The following is a 21,703-nucleotide window of genomic DNA, read 5'->3' as shown; positions in this document are numbered from 1 at the left end:
GTCAACAGTCTTGGAAGCGACTTAGTTCTGCTTCTTTCAAACTATTATGAGAGTATCCTAGAATTTGTTTTCTTTCACAACTCGATTAAAATAAATGATTCCTTTATTCTCGTGTCAGTTTATATTTCAAATTTAGAATTTAAGTTGACATAATGTATCTTTCTTTCACCTACCCCAGTAAAGATGTCTTTTCCCTGTCCCAATCTCTTGGAAACATTTACATAATCGAAAAGTTTATTGATTTGATAAATGATGGGGGTGCATAACATGCTTTCCGTGAAACGTGTTGTAGTGATTTTTGGCTTGAAATTTCACAGTCCTATGATGTTGCAAAGATGGCTCTAAGAGTGCTGATTCCATTCGCAACCACCTATGAGTGTGAGATGGCTTTTTCTACACTACTTACTATCAAGACGAAATCTCGAAATAGATTATACGCGACCATTTTATTTTTATATTGAAGGGGTCCGTGACCCATCGAACAATTTTTAAAAGTTTGAGAACCGCTAGTATAAGTACATCACCGTTTCAAAACTGAACGAACAACAGAACTGACGCCTAAAAGCACACTTACTCCTGAAGCAACCCCACCAAAAACGGTAAATGTCCTGCGGAGGTGGACATGAGATTTTACAACTTTCTTTTTAGACCAAACCTAACCTAACTTATATTACCTCATGTAATCTTGGCTTGTGATAATGGTGTATCAAAATGTATGAAAATTTCAAATTTTCAATTAACGATTATTGGATCGAAAAGCCGATGCGCCGACAGAAAAAGGTATTTATTATAATTGTCTACTTGGAATAAACTGTTAGGTACAGTTCGGCGGTTATAAGGATTACAGCGGAAAACACTTTTTGAAAATACCCGATATACTGGATTATTTGTTAGTTTAGGTTAGGTTAACCTAACAAATAATTCAGTATATCGGCTATTTTCAAAATGTGTTTTCCGCTGTATCCCTCACAACTGAACTGTACAAAAAATTATAAAAGCTCGGGTCCACCTCTGCGGCACAATTACCCCAAAAACATTCGACCTCTCTCCTTTGCGAATCCTCCCTGTATTCGTACAGAGCCAAAGTTTGTTAGTGGGTACACACCTACATGAAGCGGTATTAGTAAAATTGCGACTTTATTACATTGTTTTTGTTTCATAATAAGTATGTAAGGCCTATATGATCTTATTAGGATCGGACATGGTCGGAATGTAAAATAAAGCATAGGTATTTATTATAAATTAATAAACTTACTGGTCGGTGATGATATTATTCTTGTCCACTAATAGGTAATGCAATAATTCGATGGAAATAATTTAGCCGAATGTATTAAAATTAAATGAATTACAACCAAGAAGTTAAACCACACGAAGTATCCAAAATAACCGAAATTGTAGAGAATGAATATCATAGACTTGATAATATACTATGTGTGAGTATGAATATCGAATAATATCAACGAATACAAAACCGGACAACAATCTGGCAGATCACAGAATGCAAAATGGCGTTTGATGACGTTCGATTATTGAAGAACGTTGCCAACTAAAACTACAAGAGTACTTAAAAACTAATACGATTTGATTTCATGTAGGTTGGTAATAGATTATCCACATTACCTCAGTCTATGGCATCCCTAACGATATGGACCGATTAAATGAATAAAATATTAAATTAGTGTTATAATTTCGGATATTATGTGGGTATTTGAAATAATATTTTCTTTCCTAGATAGCGTGTAAATTACACAGGCTTCTTCGTGTTTCTGTTTTATTGGGTTTCGAATAATATTTTGATATAATACCTACCTATCATAGGTATAATATATAGTGATCCGTGACGTCAGTTAGTAATTAAAGTAATGCCATGATTTTAGGTCGTTTAGTGCGCCTTGGGTACCACTCATGTATGACGGCATTTGTCTAGCAGTTGTCTACTCTCCACGCGACATGTCCATCCAATTACCATTTCATCCGCTTAGCGAGTTCTATCACATCGCATATCCTTGTCTGTTCCCTTATCCATTGGTTTATTTTATGATCTTTATGCGTTATGCTCAATAACATTTCCATGCCACGTTGAGCCATTTTCGTCCCAGGAATCAAAATAAAAGGGGAAATCAGTAACCTATGTATGACTTCGCAACAGGTGAACTAAATCTGAAAGCTGGCAGGGGCGGCATTTCAAGTCTGTCAAGAATGGAACTTTGCTTATAGAGTATAGACATCACTGGGTTTACAATTTTTCTTCAGTTACCAAAACTATAGCGTGAATTATATTCCTTATACGTCGCGACCAAAGATAGCCATTATCATACCAGACACCGTGGAGTGCGAGCGGGCCTATCATAAGGCCATCGAGTTTAGCTACTAGATAACTCAATGAATTTGTTTGGTTTAGTGAACTAGTGCTTCGATTGATTTCTTAATATTAGGATAATAATTACTGGCTATCGTTTTTATATCAGGATCAAATTAATGAATATAAGACGATGTTTCGTATTTGTAAGAATAGAAAATCAGTCTGGAAGTCTATTGGTTTATATTCGTAAAATTATTACAACAGTCAGTATGCCAAATGGTATGTCATGTAAGTATAATAAACACAATGCCAAAATACATACCGATATAATATTAATTCAGGGCAGTCGAATACTATAATCACAGATAACTATAATAACACAATTTAATTGATTGCATTGATAAGTAATATGTAGATATCATAAGATTCTTTAGAGCTGAAATAGAAAACATATCTTATCTTTGAGTGAAATGACAGTTTGACAGTTATTTTTAAATAATTTCCTTCAGTTGCCAGGGTATGGCATTTGCAAAGACTTCATACTAATCAAATCCGTTAATTTGATTGGCTTTCACTAATCTGCGCATCATACTAGCAAATCATAGGGATGGACAAAATTAGAGATGGGCGAACGATTTTTTTATATAGAATCTTGTATATAGATTATACAGAGACGGGGCGAGCACGGATCCTTCTGGGACTCCGGCGCTTGTGGGTCTGATTGAGGATCTTTCTCCGAAAAGTTTGACTGCGAAGTGTCTGTCGGTTATGAACGAGTGTAGGATTTTAATGATAGGATGTTCGATTTCGGCCTCAGAGAGTTTGACTATGAGTCCTTCGACCCAAACTTTATCGAAAGCTTTAGCAATGTCTAAAAACAAGCCAACTGTAGATTTATGGTGATTGAAACCGTCTGTTATGTATTCTGTTACGCGCAGCAGTTGGTGGTTCGTGGCGTGACCGGCTCTGAACCCGTGCTGTACGTCTGGTATGAGTTTCTTCTCATAAATAATGATTTGAAGTCTGGCATTTATAAGTCTTTCTAAAAGTTTGCTCATCATAGGGAGGAGACTGATCGGCCAGTGATTTTCGGGGCGTGTGTGGTCCTTGCCTGGTTTTGGCAGGAGGATGACGTCCGCAAGTTTCCAGTCATCAGGAAAGTATTGCATCTCTAGACAGGCATTGAAGATCCCTGTTAAGGCAAGGATGCTTTTCTCTGGTAAGTTCTTGAGGGTGAGGTTACTCAACCCGTCCTTGCCTGGCGCTGAGCGATTTTTAAGTTGTGAGATTAAGTATTCAACCTCCTGAGTGGTGGTTGGGGTAATCAGAGTTGGTGGAGGATCTATCCTATTATGTATTATTGCGCAGGCCCTATCTTCAATTGATTTTAGGTGTCGTCTAGTGGACCTTTTAGATGTGTCTATCTCGTTGGGTCTAAATTGATTTTGGAGGCTGTCCGCGAATACCTCAAGTTTCTCCTCAGTCGTGAAAACCATTTTGTTGTGGGCTTTCAGTGGAGTAATTGGACATTTCTTTGTCCTCAAGGCTTTAGAGATCACTACCCTTAAGTAACTCTGTGAGTTTGGCGTTCCAGGTCTCACTAACGTGTTCCGCGTTTAGTTTCCTCACCTCCGTCCTCAGTTTCTTAAACTTGCGGAGGGAGGGCTGGACCCCCAAGATTTGGGAGATCTTTCTAGCACGGTTTCTCGCCGTGATTTTGATTCTGGTGGATTTTGGCATATCCAATCTGTGGGTATCAGTCTGACTGATCAAAGTGGAAGCAGACTTGACCGCCTCGTTTATAGAGGCCGTCAGGTCCCTTATTGCGGAATCTATTTTAGGTGTTGACGAGAGATCTAATGGAATTGTGTGGTGTTCCTCCAAAAGTCTTCCCAGGATACTTTATATCTTTGGGAGTCTGGTGACGTAACTAATGGGTCAAATGCATCTCCGAGGAACATTAGGACCGGTTTGTGGTCTGAATTTAGTTCATCTACCGTACAAATGTTGGGAATATAGTTGGTATTACGGATGATGGCAAAATCGAGAATACTAGGCATGCCTCTGGTCGGGAAATTAGTGGGCGTCAGAGGTGCGACTATCACTGATTGACTAGCTTGAATGAAATCATGTAGTAATACTCCACGAGCTGTTGACTTACGGTTGTTCCAAGCGGAATGCTTGGCGTTAAAGTCTCCGGCTATGACTGTGGGAGTATTATTTGTGTCCAATAAATTATCATAATCTGACCTGGTGGGCTTCTGTCTCGGTGGACAGTAGATAGCTGTGAATTTAACTAAGCCGTAATTCCTAGTGGTGACTAATATCGAGGTAGATTCTATAGCCGAACGTGTGGCGCGCGCGGGTGGCTGTAAGTGTATTGAACAGTGCTCGATATGCGATTTTACGATGATGGCTGTTCCGCCACCTTTAGTAAGTGTGTCGGTCCTATGGATAGTGTAGTTCGGTATGTTAAGACGGTGCGAGGGTTTGAGCCATGTTTCATTGACAAGAAGTATGTTATCATGGAATGATTTTAAGTTGGATGTATGGGAGGTGGGTAGGAATGTATGGATGGGGATGGAATTGGATAGGGAAGTATGTAGGCAGGTGCGCCTGGGTATGGTGCGTGGAGATGGGATAGGATGGGGATAGGGTAGGGATAGCATGAGACTCGGGGAAATAGGAAGCAGGGTCGTAGGTAGATTGACAATTACCTCTTAGACCTCAGTTACCTGTCCGGTTAACTCACTCATTCGGATGATAGCTATAATAATGAAAGACATAAAAATGGAATTAAAATGAAATCTCGGTTTGAGCGCCACTCTATGATGATGCATAGAGACAATAGTGATAAGGATAATTAAATAAAAAGCAAGTAGAGAAATTTCAACAAATGTATAATTAATGAATGAGTTTAACTTGCGGGCGACATTGTATAAAGTTGTATGATTATTTATCAAATGACTTACGAGCGCCTAACACAATATAATGTTCAGACAAAGTTAGAATTAAAATAAAAAGCTAGTTCGAATCAGAGGCTAGTTCGGTGGACCTTAACATAAAAAAGAACAAAAATCAATACCAAATACAAAAAATAAGCTCTTCAGTTTCCATCGCGGTCCTCAAACGTGCCGGGTCCATGGGGGTACCTTCGATCTCCTGGCCTGTTGGGGACGTCTTTCAGTGGGCCTTCATCAACGTCTCCAAAACGTCAGGACATCAAGGCCATGTGCCCCGGTTCCCGGGACTTGGAACTCGAGAAACACGTCTGCTTCGCTTGAAGGCTAAAAACTGAGAGGCCCTGCCGCTTCGCCTTTTCGTTCTCAAGCCGCTTTTTCGTTAGCGCCGGAAATAGTTTGGCGAACTGCGTACAAACTATCCGGCGTGATCCTGTCGATGTTTTGTTTAGTTGCCATCATCAAAATTCGTGTGTCATGTTATAAAATAATATGACATTACCCCCAACCTCGGTAAGAGAAGGACAAGCCATAGTGAGGACTTCGACTGACAACTTCCCAGGGGGGTCTTCAGATAGCATCAATCCTCCCAGGGGTCGGACATCATCGACGGCACGCTTAGAGGTAGCGCGGGTGCAGGCGAAGCGAAGGAGACATATATGATAAAATTTCCACTCCGTTGTTTGATGACAGAGGGAGAGGCTTATGACGAATCAAAACGAAGAAGGTCATCGCTGAAGAATGAAGTTCTGGGAGAGGTCGTGTGGATTTACCCTACCTAACCGGTCCACCAATAATTTATAAATTTTAAATAAGATCTAATAAATATAAAAAAACACCTAAGCTCGTGTACATGGAAATAAATAAATAATATATAATAATTTATCACAGTAAATTCGGAACGTTACAAATAATTGGGATTCAGCCCAGCAGTGTAAAACTGCAATAATTAGATTGTAAAAATTGATTTTAAATATAGCTTCCAAAAGGATAGGAAGAGTTGTATAATAATAATTGTTTGAAAAGATTTTATATCAGTGAAAAAAAGTTGAAATGATTAATAGTCAAAAATTTACATAAATGCACCTCAGATAATAATATATAAAATGGTATATTAAATTGATATATTGTATATAAAGGAATTAATATTTTAGTTCAAGAAATTCAATTCAATTCATTAAATTGATAAAATTGTAAAGATAGTATTATATAATAAAGTAATTAATAGAATTATATTCAAGAAATTAAAATTGCTTCCATAATTTGAGTAATAATATAAACATTGAGTAATTAAGTTGAAAATAATAGATCGATAAATAATTTAATAAATTAATTTCAAATAATATTAAGTTATTGAAAAAAAAATGAACCTTTAATAGTTGGCAAAAGTTATAGAGTGCACAAAGCAAAAAATAAATTCTCAATCGTATATGCCGTGGTTTTTGGCAAGTATACATAATAAAACATAATAAATACAATAGATTCACCAACTTGGTTCGAACAAATAATATAATAATTAATAAACAATGAGTGCCAGTTTGGTTTTGCGTGAGGGCGGGTCTGTCGGTAAGTAATAAATACTGTGCGTCAAGCACCGTCCGAACATTTAAAAAGAACATTACTAAAATATACTACTTTCAGATGTCTAATCTGAATAAAAATAACAGTGTGGCTAACAACCAACAGCTGTGATGTGGAATCTCTGTTAAGCCTGAAAGAACAAATGACGTGTGATGGAATTCCAAGCCATGGTCCGGATCCCAAGCAGCGTTCCAACAAATAAAATGGCGCGAACAAGGAGAAAAACTAAGCTAGAAAAGAATTCCTAGTACAAAATATATAATTAAAATTAATCATCGATTTTAGTATACTACGTTAAAGTCTACAATGGTGTAGCAAGATATCGTCCGTTCCAGAATATACTGCTCCGCTTCAAACTACTCTAAAACCTCGCGATAGCAAAACCAGCTATATCTCTTTCATACACACTTAAAGCTAACTACTTAAAAATACTCCGCCGCAGATTCTGGACCAACTCAATCCCGCCAAACCCGAGACCTCCGGTGACGTACGTTTCTTCCGGTGGCGTGTTCCATCCCCAGGAACGCTCTGCTCTGAACCTGGAACCCATCGGAAACGGACCTCCCAGATGAAGAAGAAGAAAATACCACGGAGCACCACATGAAAGCTAGGCAACGACGAGGAAACCATGAACACATCAGAAACTAAATGTAATTAAATGAACAACACGGTTTGCAACTGGTCTGACATTCAAGTTGGGGCTGCACAAAAATAAAAAATGAAAGGCTAAAGAGATCGTATAATAACGTCCACTTTCTTCCCTCAAGGAATTTTGATAAGTAGGTTGATTTCCTTCATACAGTCCAGGCCGCTGCACAACATCATCAGTGTCGACAGACGATCGCTTCTATTATTCGCATCACGCCTGCCAACTCAACATCACCATAAACATCAGAGTGCGGTGGAATCCACACAATCAGCGGCAGATTCCACCGCCAAAAAGAGAGGGGACTAACGGAACCGTCTTCAGCGCCGATAGTACAACCCATATACCAAGAGGGTTGACTGCTAGAGAAAAATCAGACGCGTCCGAGGAACATCTTCGGCACCCCGGATCACTAAATCAAACAGGACAGTCGTGAGACACCTTCAGTTCCCACGACTTCCAAGAAGCTAGCAGCCAACAAATAATAATAAAATCTCCCCGCAGCCTGTACCGACAATTGATATAAGATTTGCAATAATTAATTTGATAATAAAAATCAATCCAAAAAAGAGAAGCTTGTAAAAGAGCAAAAATAATAATTATAATTTATAAATATCTGAGGTGTATTATAGACAAAAGATAAAAACACAGGACAAGATTCCTTCACAAAAAAAAATGAATAATAAAAAATATGCATAATTAAGATGCGGCCCTGACAAAATTCAAAATAATTAGTTAAGTGTGATTAGCACGGAAACACACCTTTCCATAATAATAAAATAAAAAATATTTGACAGTGTGTGTCATAATGAATGAAGGTTTGATAACCTATAAAAGGTTCAAACACAGTTGATAATAAATAAAATATCAGCATTGTAAAAAAAAAATGCCCAGTGAAACAAGCACGCTAAACCAGGCATAAAAAATAATCAATTATTAAATTCAAGCTAATTTTTAAAAGAAAAATACGAGGGTGGGTCAATAAGTCCTTAGAAAAGCCGACAGGTGGCGCGACTAGTACTGTAAGCGGTTTGTTTTCATGCAGCGGCACTACCGATTCAGTATGCTGCGAAGTTTCAATCAGATTGGTCGGGTTGTTGTGTGTTTCTCGTACATTTAAAAAAAAAATTTGCTTGTGGAAAATGGAAAAATGGAAAATGGAGAAAATTGAGTTTAGAGCTGTTATTAAACATGTTAATATAAAAGGGTTAACAGCAAAGGAAATAAAAAATGAGTTGGATTTAGTTCACGGCATATCTGCTCCTTCACTTGCAACTATTTATAACTGGTTAAATGAATTTAAACGTGGTCGTACATCAACAAAGGATGAACCACGCTCAGGACGTCCTGTAGAGGTGACTACACCAGAAATGATCAATAAAATCCACGATATGGTGTTAAGTGACCGAAGATTAAAGTTGAGTGAGATAATTGAGGTTACAGGGATCTCAAAAGGTAGCGTCATTTCTATTTTACATGACAAATTGGGCATGAAAAATATTTCTGCAAGATGGGTGCCGCGTTTGCTCACAGTCGACAATAAACGCAATAGGGTGGTGGCCTCTAAAGCCCTGTTGTCGCTCATGCAACGCAATCCGGATAAATTTTTTCGTCGCTTTGTGACTGTAGATGAAACATGGATACACCACTATACTCCCGAGACGAAAGAACAGTCAAAGCAGTGGATTGCGAAGGCAAACCATGTCCAAAGAAGGCGAAAACCGTAAAATCAGCTGGTAAGGTTATGGCTACTGTATTTTGGGATGCACGTGAAATTATTTTCGTTGACTATTTGGAAAAAGGAAAAACAATAACAGGGGATTATTATGCATCTTTATTGGACCAGCTAAAAAACAAAATTGAAGAAAAACGGCCTCATTTAAACAGGAAAAAAATCCTCTTTCATCAGGACAATGCCCGTGTTCACACATGTTTACGATCAATGGCTAAAATTGAAGAATTGAAGTTCGAATTGGTCGACCACCCACCGTATTCGCCAGATTTAGCCCCCAGTGACTTTTTCCTTTTCCCAAACTTAAAAAAATGGCTAAGTGGACAACGTTTTTTTTCAAATGAAGAAGTCATCGATCGGACAAATGCTTATTTTGAGGACCTTCCGAAAACTTATTTTTCTGACGGTTTAAAAAAAAATGAGAAACGTCTAACCAAGTGTATTGAGCTCCAAGGAGATTATGTTGAGAAATAAAAAAAAAATACAAAAATCAAAACTGTTTTAATGCTTTTTTCTAAGGAATTATTGACCCACCCTCGTAGTTTAATTAGTTCAAATGAAAATGTAATTGAATATCAAATTCAAAGTTTTATGAAAGAAAATATTTTAATACCAAAGAAAAATTTAATTATATCATTAACAAATATTCATGAAAGAAAATATTTTTCCAAATTCAAAATTAAAATGTATGCAACACGTATATAGAAAAATTTTAAATAATAATTTTTTATTTATCCAAAAAATTGCAAAATCAAAAAGAATGTAATTAATAATTTAAGTGAAAGTAAATTGAAGGTTAATGAATAATAAATAGCGGATGGCTAGGATTTGAAAAGAGAAAAAAAAGAATTTTAAAATATTAATTAATATTAGCTTATATGCTTTTAAAAAATTGGGAGAGGACGGAAGATTGCATATAGTTGAGTGAAAGCATATAGAATGAAACCAAAAAGCTTAAAAAAATATATGTCTTTAAATTAGAAAGGATTTGACAGGAGAAAAAAATTAAATTGATTCAAATAAGGAAAATGTAGACGGAAGTTTTATATAGGAAATACGAAACGTGATTTTGTCAAAATTATTCACATTTAAAAATAATAATTTATGTATAATAAATAATCATTTTTACGAAAAGAAAATAAATCAAAATTTTGAAATTAAATATTCCAAATAAACTCGATGTAAGTAAGTGGCATCTATCGACCGAAAACGAAACGCGCTTGACGCTTGATCTAGTGAACAAATCAATTTGGAATTGCTATTAATTGAGTAATAAGATTGAAAATAACTGAATCTATAATGAATGAAAATGTAGAAAGATTACTTTAATTTTATGACCACTGAACGCGAAAGAAATTAATAATTGTAATAGACTACATATTAGAAGGAACTGATTTGAAGAAATTATTGTTGAACTGTCAATCTAGTATAAAAAACAATGTAAAAACATAACCGAAATAAATGTACTCTACCGTGGCAAATAATAAATTGTAATAGCGAATGACCCTATATTGATTTTATTCTAGATAGAGAAATTATTAAGGTTCACAAATATAGAAATGGAACGAAAAGACCTTTTGTAAAATCCATTCCATAATCAAGTTCATCCAATTGTCCCATTGATTTGGTGTTAAATCCACATATTATGTTAAGTTCAATCCAATGTTCCGTCAAATTGTAGGTTAGTAATTTTTTTGTCATCCATTATATAAATGCTCATGTCGATCTCCTCCAAATTTGGCATCCTTCCTTCTCTTTTGAACTTTATTAAATCACTTTTAGCATCATATAACACATTAAGGGAAAACTTTTAGCTGAAACAATGAATGATTAGCACAAATTCCGATGCCGCAAATATTGACATTTCGCCAATAATGTGGGTATCATGTAGATTATAGAACAAATATAGATATGATCAATGTGCAAATTTGTTTTTCAAAATTAGGTGTAAACCATGTATAACACTCTTAGTAATATTTTGCGAAGGAATCGTGTAGCTCACATGACACAGTTAAATAAATTACACAAGGACAATAATTGAAATGTTGCGAATCGATTTTTTAATTTCGATCGCCAACCTGCTTGTTCCGTACACACGTATAGAGACTAGATCCACGGCCATTGCATGTACTGCATCAGTCAAACAAGCGACTATATAAATATAATATAATAAAATTTGTTACGACCACCGAACTAGAAAAATGTAAAAAATAATGTCACGTAAATAATACGTTTTATTTTTAATTGATTAATTTATCCCATTCCCACCCCATGTACAGCCTGTCTTCTGCCAGTAAGGCAGACCAGATGGCCGCCGGGGTGAAGACCACAAAGTGGCATCTGCCTGTTCTAGGCCCGGCTTTGTGGCTTAATCTTATTTCTTTGTATGCTGTTTCTGGCAGGCCGGTCTGTTCCTTGGTGGAGGTGAAGATAGCTTCCCGGAGTTGAGTTTCTGTAAGAGTCGATGGCAAGTTGAAGATAATTACGCGAGGCTGCTTTTTCCCGGCGAGCTCGGCTCGTAGGGCAGCCTCCGAGGTCTCCAGGGCTTTCATAAGGGCCTTGGCCTCGACTTCAGAACGGGGGTGGACAATAACGCCTCCGTTCCTTATATTCCGGATACCCGTAATTTGAACCCCAAGGGACCTGGGGTCGAAGGCCTTCTTAAGGATCTCCTTCGTGGTATCTGATTTCTTCTCCCCAGAGCCGGTCGGGAGGAAAAGAACTCCCGGTCTGGGGGCGAGGGGAAGTAGGGACGGGAATTGTTGGTTGGCGGAAGTAGAGGTAGAAGGTGGTGCATGCGTTGCTGTCGTGACCGTAGGAGGGCGGCTTTTCCTGCCCAATGCTGTGGCCCATGACATTGGTGCAGGTGTCGTGGCGGTCGGTTGAGCGTTTGTGGGCGCCTGTGGCTGGATGGACTTTAGAATTTTGGATTGTGCGTGTAGGTCCTTTATTGCCCTTTTCTGTAGTTTAAGGCCGGTGGTTCTGTCTTTGAATAGTTCTTCCAGGTATTGTGTCCTCGCCTCTTGAACGATGAACTTCCTCTCCAGTTTGGCCATTGCGGTAGGTAGGGCGTTTGTGACCGCTTGTGGCTGGATAGTTTTTAATATTTTAGACTGAGCATGCAGGTCCTTGATAGCCTTTTTTTGTAAGTTGAGGCCGGAGGTCCTGTCTTTCAATAATACTTCAAGGTGCAGGATCCTAGCCTCTTGGACGATTGATCTCCGCTCTAGCTTGGCCATGGCTAGATTTTGTCGGCTGTGGGCTTCCGACATGCTCAGGAGGGCATTTGTTATGCGCTCTTTGGCGCCGGCCTGTTTGCCGCGGAAGGCTGTAATAACCTCGTTCAGGCATGTTGAAACCTCAGTGTATATGTCCTCGTGCTGGTCGGGGTCTATCCTGGAGAAGTCCACCTCGTAATCCTCGCCAGAGGAGGAGGAGTCTTTGTCTTCTTGTGGGGGGGGGGGCGGCTGATGGTTTCTGGATTTGGGTTTTTTCGCCTCTGGTTCTGTGATTGTTGTCGGAGAAGTATTTTTTGATGATTTTTTTGTTGTTGGTGATTTGGGCGAACGTTGTTTAGTTTTGCTAGTTCTGGCCGAAGATGGGGCGTATGCTGTGGATCCCGAAGTGGATGCCGCGAGGGTTGGGGAGTTGTCAGTCTCGGGAGGATCAGGACCCTCCTGGGGAGGAGTGCGCATCATATTGGGCATGCAGTCGCGTGATGGTGTGTAGGCAGGGAGAGAAGACGAGTGGAGATTATATTGGATTTGGTTGTCCGTCACACGGCCGGTAGCTTGCGTGGTGTCCATCTGTTCGTGCTGGGCGGTGGAGGCTGGCTTGCCGCTCGAGGCCGGAACCTTGGCTGTGGCCGGGGCGGAAGTCTTGGCCGTGGCCGGGGCGGGAGCCTTGGCCTTGGCCGAGACGGGGGCCTGGGCGGGTTTTGCAGCTTCCATAGAATGTACTGGTTTGCCGCTGTAATCATCGGCATCGTCGGAGTCCAGAAAGAAGTCTTGAGTCGTCGTAGTCCAGGTCCTCGTACTCTTCGTCTTCCTCCTCAGAGGTAGGCTTGAGCCCTAGGTCCATGGCATTGATTTCGTCTAGCACTCTCTGGTAGTTAGATATGTTTTTTGTTTTTCTCTTCTTGTCCTGCGAGTCACGTTGTTTCTGTAGGTCTGGGAGAGTATCGTGTGGCTGAATCCCGTAGGCTAACGCAAGGAAGCCGTAGATATATGCGAAGTCCGCAGCCCTCAGCTTCCTCTTGAGTCCACGGAGATTCAGCAGGTCGGTTTTTATGTTGTCGTCCACTTGTCGGTGGCACTCCGGTACCAATAACCCCACGAGCGATGGAATTTTGCTCATATTGGAAGGTTTTGGTGTTGGCGGGCGTCTCCGCTATGAAGGCTTGCAGTGAAATCTTGGAGTAGTCGGCCGTCGACGAATATCTTTAAAAAGACTTTTATGCGATGGTGGAGTTCTGCCAAGAGTCCTCTGATACGACGATAATAGCGGCAAGGCGGTGAAGACTTCGGATCGGTATGCAGACAGGAGCGCGGTAAAGGAGATGTTTACTCGGCGAGTGTCAGTCAGCAGAAGTGATTGTTCACTTACTTACTTAGGGTATGTGCTTATATATTTGGGCCACCTAGACGGTTTTTAGCGCCTATCCCCTTTATATGAAGTGCCTATCGGGAGTGAAGCATGATTGAGGGTGAAAAGGACCCGGCCTCGGCGGTTTCGCGACCGACCGAGGCTAGGTTTTAGGTCTGGGAGAAGGGAACTCTAGTAAGTATAAAAAAATGTTTCTTGTGAGCAAACATAACAATAAGGACCACCGCCGTCACAGGCCTCCATCGACTTTCCACCCCACATCTCGCTTCAGTCCGGTTCTGCGGAGTCCAGCGTTCAGTCCGTGGGGTCAGGCGTTGGTCCAGTCCGAACCCGCTTTGGGGTCAGCTTCTTCCAATCCAGTCGAGTGCTCCCAGGAAGACTGAGAGAAGGCCAAAAAGCAAGATCGGCATCCATAATCGCATCTTACGATTATCCGTTACGTTCGGGTCTTAGCCCGTTGAAAACCTCATCAAAATTTGAGCCGCAGAGGGGGGAAAAACTCCGGTGGTGACCAAGCCCACCTCCGGCCAAAAACCCCTCCGCTGTGGTTTTAATCTGTAGGGAGAGAAAGTTATATGGTCATCTGGTCATCTTGGGTGATCGCTTGGCAGCGTAGCAAGGGTAGCAAGGGATCTGTAATGATAAGAAAAGATACAAGAGAGAAAAGTAAAGTAAAACAGTGTGTTAGTTAGGGGAGGGGGGTATCTGAAAGAGTACCCTCCTTGGCCGGTCAAATTGATAGTGCGCGTGTATATCATATTGTAGTAAGTCTTTAATTGTTGTGTTGGGATGGTTGTTGATGGAGCTGTAGAATTGCTTCGTGAGCTTGAGGATGTGGGTTTGGAGGGTTTCCAAGTTAAGATCGCTGTGGAGTGTGGTGTTCCTGACGAACCAGGGAGCATTTGTGATTGTGATGCTCTGAGAGTTTTGTTCTGTACGATTTGTAGTCTGTTGATATACTTTAGGCCGGCAAATGCCCAGACGGGGCACGCGTAGGTCATGATGGGGCGAACGATAGCTGTGTACAATAGCAGCTTGCTGCGATGGGCAAGTTTGCTCATATGTCCTATCATGGGTTTGAGCTTAGCTAAGACTATGTCGGCTTGGCGTCTCTTATCGCTAATGTGTTTAGAAAAGGTGAGTGCGGTGTCTAACGTTAGACCAAGATATTTGACCGTATTGGTCCAAGGGATTTTAGTCTTATGCATTACCAGGTGTGGAAATTTGCGCTTGCGTTTGCTAGGTCGCTTTTTAAAGTTGCGCTTGAAGCAAATGGCGTTACTCTTGTCTGCGTTTATTTTTATGCGCCATTTGTCGCACCAGGCGGAAACCTGGTCGGCCGACCTTTGGACTAATTATGTAGCTCTGTCTTGATTCATCGATCGAGAGAGGATCGCTGTATCGTCTGCATATTGTGCTATTATGCACGAATCTTAAGGGGTATCTAAGGGGATTGGAATGTCTCTTGTATATAGGTTATACAGAGACTGAGCTAGTACGGAGCCTTGAGGGACTCCGGCGCTTGCGGGTCTGATTGAGGTTCTTTCTCCGAACAGTTTGACTGCGAAGTGTCTGTCGGTGATGAACGAGTGTAAGATTTTAATGATTGGCTGTTCGATTTCGGTCTCAGAGAGTTTAACTATGAGTCCTTCGATCCAAACTTTATCGAAAGCTTTAGCAATGTCTAAGAACAAGCCAACTGTATATGTATGGTGATTGAAACCGTCTGTTATGTATTCTGTTACACGCAGCAGTTGGTGGTTCGTGGCGTGACCGGCTCTGAACCCGTGCTGTACGTCTGGTATGAGTTTCTTCTCATGGATAATGATTTGAAGTCTGGCATTTATAAGTCTTTCTAAGAGTTTGCTCATCGTAGGGAGGAGACTGATCGGACGGTGACTCTCGGGGAGTGTGTGATCCTTGCCCGGTTTTGGCAGAAGGATGATTTCCGCAAGTTTCCAGTCATCTGGAAAGTATTGCAGCTCTAGACAGGCATTGAAGATCCCTGTTAAGGCAAGGATGCTTTTCTCTGGTAAATTCTTGAGGGAGAGGTTGCTCACTCCGTCATTGCCTGGCGCTGAACGATTTTTAAGTCGTGAGATTAGGTATTCAACTTCCTTAGTGGAGGTTGGTGTAATCGGAGATGGTGGAGGAACTATTCTATCATGTATTATTGCGCTGGCCCTATCTTCAATTGATTTTAGGTGTCGTCTGGTGGACCTTTTAGAAGTGTCTATCTCGTTGGGTCTAAATTGATTTTAGAGGCTGTCCGCAAATACCTCGAGTTTCTCCTCAGTCGTGAAGACCATTTTATTATGGGCTTTCAGAGGAGTGATAGGACATTTCTTTATCCTCAGGTCTTAAGAGAGTTTCCAGAAGGGGTCACTGCCCTTAAGTAACTCTGTGAGTTTGGAGTTCCAGGTCTCACTAGCGTGTATGGCGTTTAGTTTACGAACCTCCTTCCTTAGTTTCTTAAACTTGCGGAAGGAGGGCTGGTCCCCCAAGATTTGGGAGATTTTCTTGGCGCGGTTTCTCGCCGTGATTTTGAGTCTGGTGGATTTTGGCATATCCAATCTGTGGGTATCAGTCAGGTCCCTTATTGCGGAATCTATCTTAGGTGTTGAAGAGAGATCTAATGGAATCGTGTGGTGTTCCTCCAGATGAATAGCAAAGTCTTCCCAGGATACTTTATATCTTTGGGAATCTGGTGACGTAACTAGAGGGTCCAATGCGTCCCCGAGAAACATTAGGACCGGTTTATGATCTGAGTTGAGTTCATCTACCGTACGAATGATGGGAATATAGTTGGTATTACGGATGATGGCGAAATCGAGAATACTAGGCAAGCCTCTGCTTGGAAAGTTAGTGGGCGACAGAGGTGCGACTATCACTGATTGGCTAGATTGAATGAAATTATATAATAATACTCCACGGGCCCAGCTTTGTGGCTCAGCCTGATGTCCTTATATGCGGATTCTGGCAGGCCGGTCTGCTCCTTGGTGGAGGTGTAGATAGCTTCCCGGAGTTGAATATCAGTGAGAGTAGATGGGAGGTTAAATATTATGACTCGAGGTTGCTTCTTCCCGGCGAGCTCGGCTCGTAGGGCAACCTCCGAGGTCTCCATGGCTTTTACGAGAGCCTTGGCCTCGACCTCAGAACGGGGGTGAACAATAACGCCCCCGTTCCTTACATTTCGTATCCCGGTAATTTGGACCCCAAGAGACCTGGGGTCGAAAGCCTTCTTGAGGATCTCCTTAGTGGTTTCCGATTTCTTCTCCCCAGAGCCGGTCGGGAAGAAAAGAACGCCCGGTCTGGGGGCGAGAGATAAAAGTTAAGGAAATTGGCTGTTGGTGTTGCCAGGAGCGGGAACTTGAGGGACAGAGGAGGCGATGAGGGGGCGACTTTTTCGGCCGAGGGCTGTGGCCCATGATGTGGTCGCTGGAGTAGATGTGGCAGTGTAGTTCGGTGCATTATGTTGGATAGTTTTAAGCGTCTTTGTTTGGGTATGAAGGTCAGAGATGGCCTTCTTTTGTATCTTCAGCCCGATCGTTCTGTCCTTTAGAAGCCCCTCCAAATGTCTGTTTTGGCTTCCAGAGCAATAGCTTTCTTCTCGAGTTTGGACATAGCGAGGTTGAGTCGGCCTTGTACTTCCGAGAGGTTAAGGAGTGCGTTGCTGATTCGCTCCTTAGCTCCAGCCTGTTTTCCTCTGAAAGCCACAATCAGCTCGTTCATGTTAGAGGATACTTCCTGGTAAATGGGGTCGTATTGGTCGGTGTGTATGTCTCCATAGTTGCCGGCCTCCTCGTAATCCTCGCCTGAGATTGAGGAGGAGGAGGAAGAAGCTTCGTCTAGGTCTCGCGGGTCGGGTTGGTAGCTTCTAGGTTTGTTCTTCTTTGGCTCTGGTTCATTTGTTGTGTCCGGGGAAGATGTTGGCAGCGATTTTCGTCCGGGTGATTTAGGGGAACGTGTCTTGTTCTTTGCCGGGCGAGATGTCGAGATCGGAGCATGGCCAGATGTGGATACCATTAGGGATCGAGTGATGGGAGGGTCAGGGCCTTCTCGAGGAAGCGGTGGGGTGCGTTGCATGGCGCAAGGCTCCGGCTAGTGTTGGTAGTGGGCAGTGATAAGTCTAGTAAGTGGTGACACGGTCGGTAAATTGACGAGTTAGCAGTGTCAGTGCTTAATACTTTATTGAAGTTGAAGTGGGAGTTGGTGAGTTGTAGGCACCCAGGCAGGGGTGTCAAACTCGAGGACCGGGGTCCGGATGGGGCCTTTGACTTCCTGGCAGGGAAGATCAATGTTGGGCCCGCGGTCCAAAAATGGTCTCTGACAAAAATGGTCAGGGGCTCAATTGAGGGTATGGCAGACCTCAGGGTGCCGTAGGTATTTTATAGTGACAAAAGTTGGAAATTCAAGATTGGACTGGAAGTAGGTAAATATAAGAAATGTAAAAAAAAAAAAAGCTAAGTCGAAAAAAGGCTTGATGTAGGTATAGGTAACTAAATGTGTGAGATGTTGAACATTTTACAAGTCCAAAATGGGCTTGATGTAGGTAAATAAGAAATGTTAGAAATTTTACAAGTTCAAAGTGAATTTGGAAAAAAATAATGGTGTGGGCAGAGCAAAATAGCCGCCCGCTTTGGACGGCCGCCAAAATGCTACTGACGTAAAAAAGTGAAAAAGTGGGCGTGGACTTTGGGATGGTGGAGGGGGCTTGATAGTTTTGTTTACGTCTGTATGAATGGCTTGTAACTCATTTGTAGGTGATTATCTTGGTGATCACTTGCGTGTCTTGCCCTGGATTGGAGGTCACTTGCGATTAGCTTGATGATGCTGTTTGGTGTGATTTTAATGCACTAAATTATCGGGTTCAAAGTTCAAAGTTTATATTTTTGGAGATGAGTTACGTTGCAAATCGGTGAAAATTGAATTACGTGGAGCAGATGGTTGTTTATTCACTGTGTGAGTTTGGAGCGTTTCAAGGTGTTCAATTCGCACTTAGAAGCAGATGAAGAATATTTGATTGTACACAAGTAAAGTCACAAATTCCCAGGGAATTTCCCGGGGAAAACACGTGAAACTTTAACAAATCGTAGTCCAGGGGCAGGCAGAGATAATTGTGAGAAAACGCGATCGAAAACGGTAGAAAAGCAGGGTCAGGAGCAAAATAAGCGAAAAGCGATAAGTTGGCGGCAGTAAATTGGGGAGCGAAACGAAACACGTCTGTACTCGGCAAAAGCGTAAACAAAATTCATCAGATTTATTAATTGAGTTAGCATTTACTTGGTAGAATTCCATTTTACAAGAAATGAAAATATAATTAATATTAAATTCTACAGGTTTTTTTAAAAAGGTTTGTCGATAGCTATTTCGGTTGTAACACCATTATCAAGACTATTCAGATAGGCCGTTTGCCTTTGCTTAAATACTATACGTGTATAGATAGAGACAGAATACATTTTCTTATTCGTTCCAGCAATATTATGAATTTTTACATTATTATTAATTGTAATATTTTTAATACTTTGAAAACCCTAAGTGGGTTTTTTAAAATGGATATCGAAATTTTCAAAATTTATCAAAATTACAGTGTTCGATGGTTATTTATTGACATTATTAATCAATTAAAATATTATTAGTATAATTATTGTCTTAATCGTGTGTTTAGATTATATTTAATAGTGGCGACGAATACATTACCAAATTTTCATTAATTATGTGATTACTTTTGGATAATTCGCGATTAATTTCCAACTGTTCAAGTAAATTTAATTTTAGACCTTTATTACATATATGCAAACATTGTGGCGTTTCATTGTTACTGATGCTATGCGAGTTTGATATCAAATGTTTAGCAAACTGAGAATCTGTTTTACCATTCCTAAAAGACCGGAGGTGCTCTTCAAAACGAGTTTTTATTGACCTACCAGATTGACCAATGTAGCATAGACTGCATGTGCCACATGTTATTTTATAAACTCCGCTTTTCTCCGGTTTGTTGATTTTATCTTTACTATTTTTTAAGTTTAATCCTAGATTATTATTAGCTTTGAATGCTACGTTAACGCTATGTTTAATTTCTTGATAAATTTTGTCTGAAATAATGCCGTGATAACCAATGGACTTGTAATAACGATTTGAATCTTTAACGTTAGGGTATATTGTTGATCTAGCTAATTGAAGTTGTTTTTTATATAATATTTTATCTACCATTGATGTTTCATATCCATTACTTAAGGCTATTTGTTTAATGGTATGTAGTTCATCCTCAAAATCTAATTTGTTCATGGGCACGCTAACTAGCCTGTGGATCATGGTATGGTATGCCGCCAACTTATGAATCCATGGATGTTGCGATCCTTTATGTATAGTAGTTTCAGTATAGGTGGGTTTCCTATATATTTTGAAGTTATGTTTATTATTAACCCTCTGAATAGTGAGGTCTAGAAAATTAATTCTGTTTTCTATCTCTACTTCGACCGTGAATTTAATATTACAGTGCAATGCGTTAGCCCTTTTGACGAACGAGTTAAGTTGACGGTCAGTTCCTTTCCAGCAAATCAAAATATCATCTACGTATCTATGGTAATATAATATGTCAGCTACTGAGTCTATTTTAAGTTGATTATAAAACTTGACGGAGTCCCTATGGGGTCTCCTTTAAGTCCTTTGCTCGCAGAACTTTTTATGGACAAATTCGAATCGGAATCACTTAAAATAGACTCAGTAGCTGACATATTATATTACCATAGATACGTAGATGATATTTTGATTTGCTGGAAAGGAACTGACCGTCAACTTAACTCGTTCGTCAAAAGGGCTAACGCATTGCACTGTAATATTAAATTCACGGTCGAAGTAGAGATAGAAAACAGAATTAATTTTCTAGACCTCACTATTCAGAGGGTTAATAATAAACATAACTTCAAAATATATAGGAAACCCACCTATACTGAAACTACTATACATAAAGGATCGCAACATCCATGGATTCATAAGTTGGCGGCATACCATACCATGATCCACAGGCTAGTTAGCGTGCCCATGAACAAATTAGATTTTGAGGATGAACTACATACCATTAAACAAATAGCCTTAAGTAATGGATATGAAACATCAATGGTAGATAAAATATTATATAAAAAACAACTTCAATTAGCTAGATCAACAATATACCCTAACGTTAAAGATTCAAATCGTTATTACAAGTCCATTGGTTATCACGGCATTATTTCAGACAAAATTTATCAAGAAATTAAACATAGCGTTAACGTAGCATTCAAAGCTAATAATAATCTAGGATTAAACTTAAAAAATAGTAAAGATAAAATCAACAAACCGGAGAAAAGCGGAGTTTATAAAATAACATGTGGCACATGCAGTCTATGCTACATTGGTCAATCTGGTAGGTCAATAAAAACTCGTTTTGAAGAGCACCTCCGGTCTTTTAGGAATGGTAAAACAGATTCTCAGTTTGCTAAACATTTGATATCAAACTCGCATAGCATCAGTAACAATGAAACGCCACAATGTTTGCATATATGTAATAAAGGTCTAAAATTAAATTTACTTGAACAGTTGGAAATTAATCGCGAATTATCCAAAAGTAATCACATAATTAATGAAAATTTGGTAATGTATTCGTCGCCACTATTAAATATAATCTAAACACACGATTAAGACAATAATTATACTAATAATATTTTAATTGATTAATAATGTCAATAAATAACCATCGAACACTGTAATTTTGATAAATTTTGAAAATTTCGATATCCATTTTAAAAAACCCACTTAGGGTTTTCAAAGTATTAAAAATATTACAATTAATAATAATGTAAAAATTCATAATATTGCTGGAACGAATAAGAAAATGT

General features: G+C 40.0%; 1 protein-coding gene across 2 annotated transcripts in view; it reads left to right on the top strand.

The window, feature by feature from the left end:
* The window catches only part of LOC147069725 (uncharacterized), a 67,177-nt gene that overhangs the window by 35,323 nt on the left and 10,151 nt on the right, over positions 1 to 21,703 (top strand). The window contains exon 7 of one of the 2 annotated variants that reach the window (XM_085950693.1): positions 7,286 to 8,156. The exons of the other annotated variant lie outside the window; for it this stretch is intronic. The gene's annotated coding sequence lies outside the window, so the exon portion shown is untranslated. Of the gene's footprint in view, positions 1 to 7,285; positions 8,157 to 21,703 lie in introns of those variants that run through there. 2 annotated transcript variants of the gene reach the window in all.

The sequence above is a fragment of the Rhyacophila brunnea genome, unplaced genomic scaffold (genome assembly GCF_057557595.1).
Source record: "Rhyacophila brunnea isolate RB1 unplaced genomic scaffold, BYU_Rbru_1.0 scaffold_23, whole genome shotgun sequence".
Taxonomy (NCBI): domain Eukaryota; kingdom Metazoa; phylum Arthropoda; class Insecta; order Trichoptera; family Rhyacophilidae; genus Rhyacophila; species Rhyacophila brunnea.
This window is presented reverse-complemented; position numbering and strand designations above follow the sequence as displayed.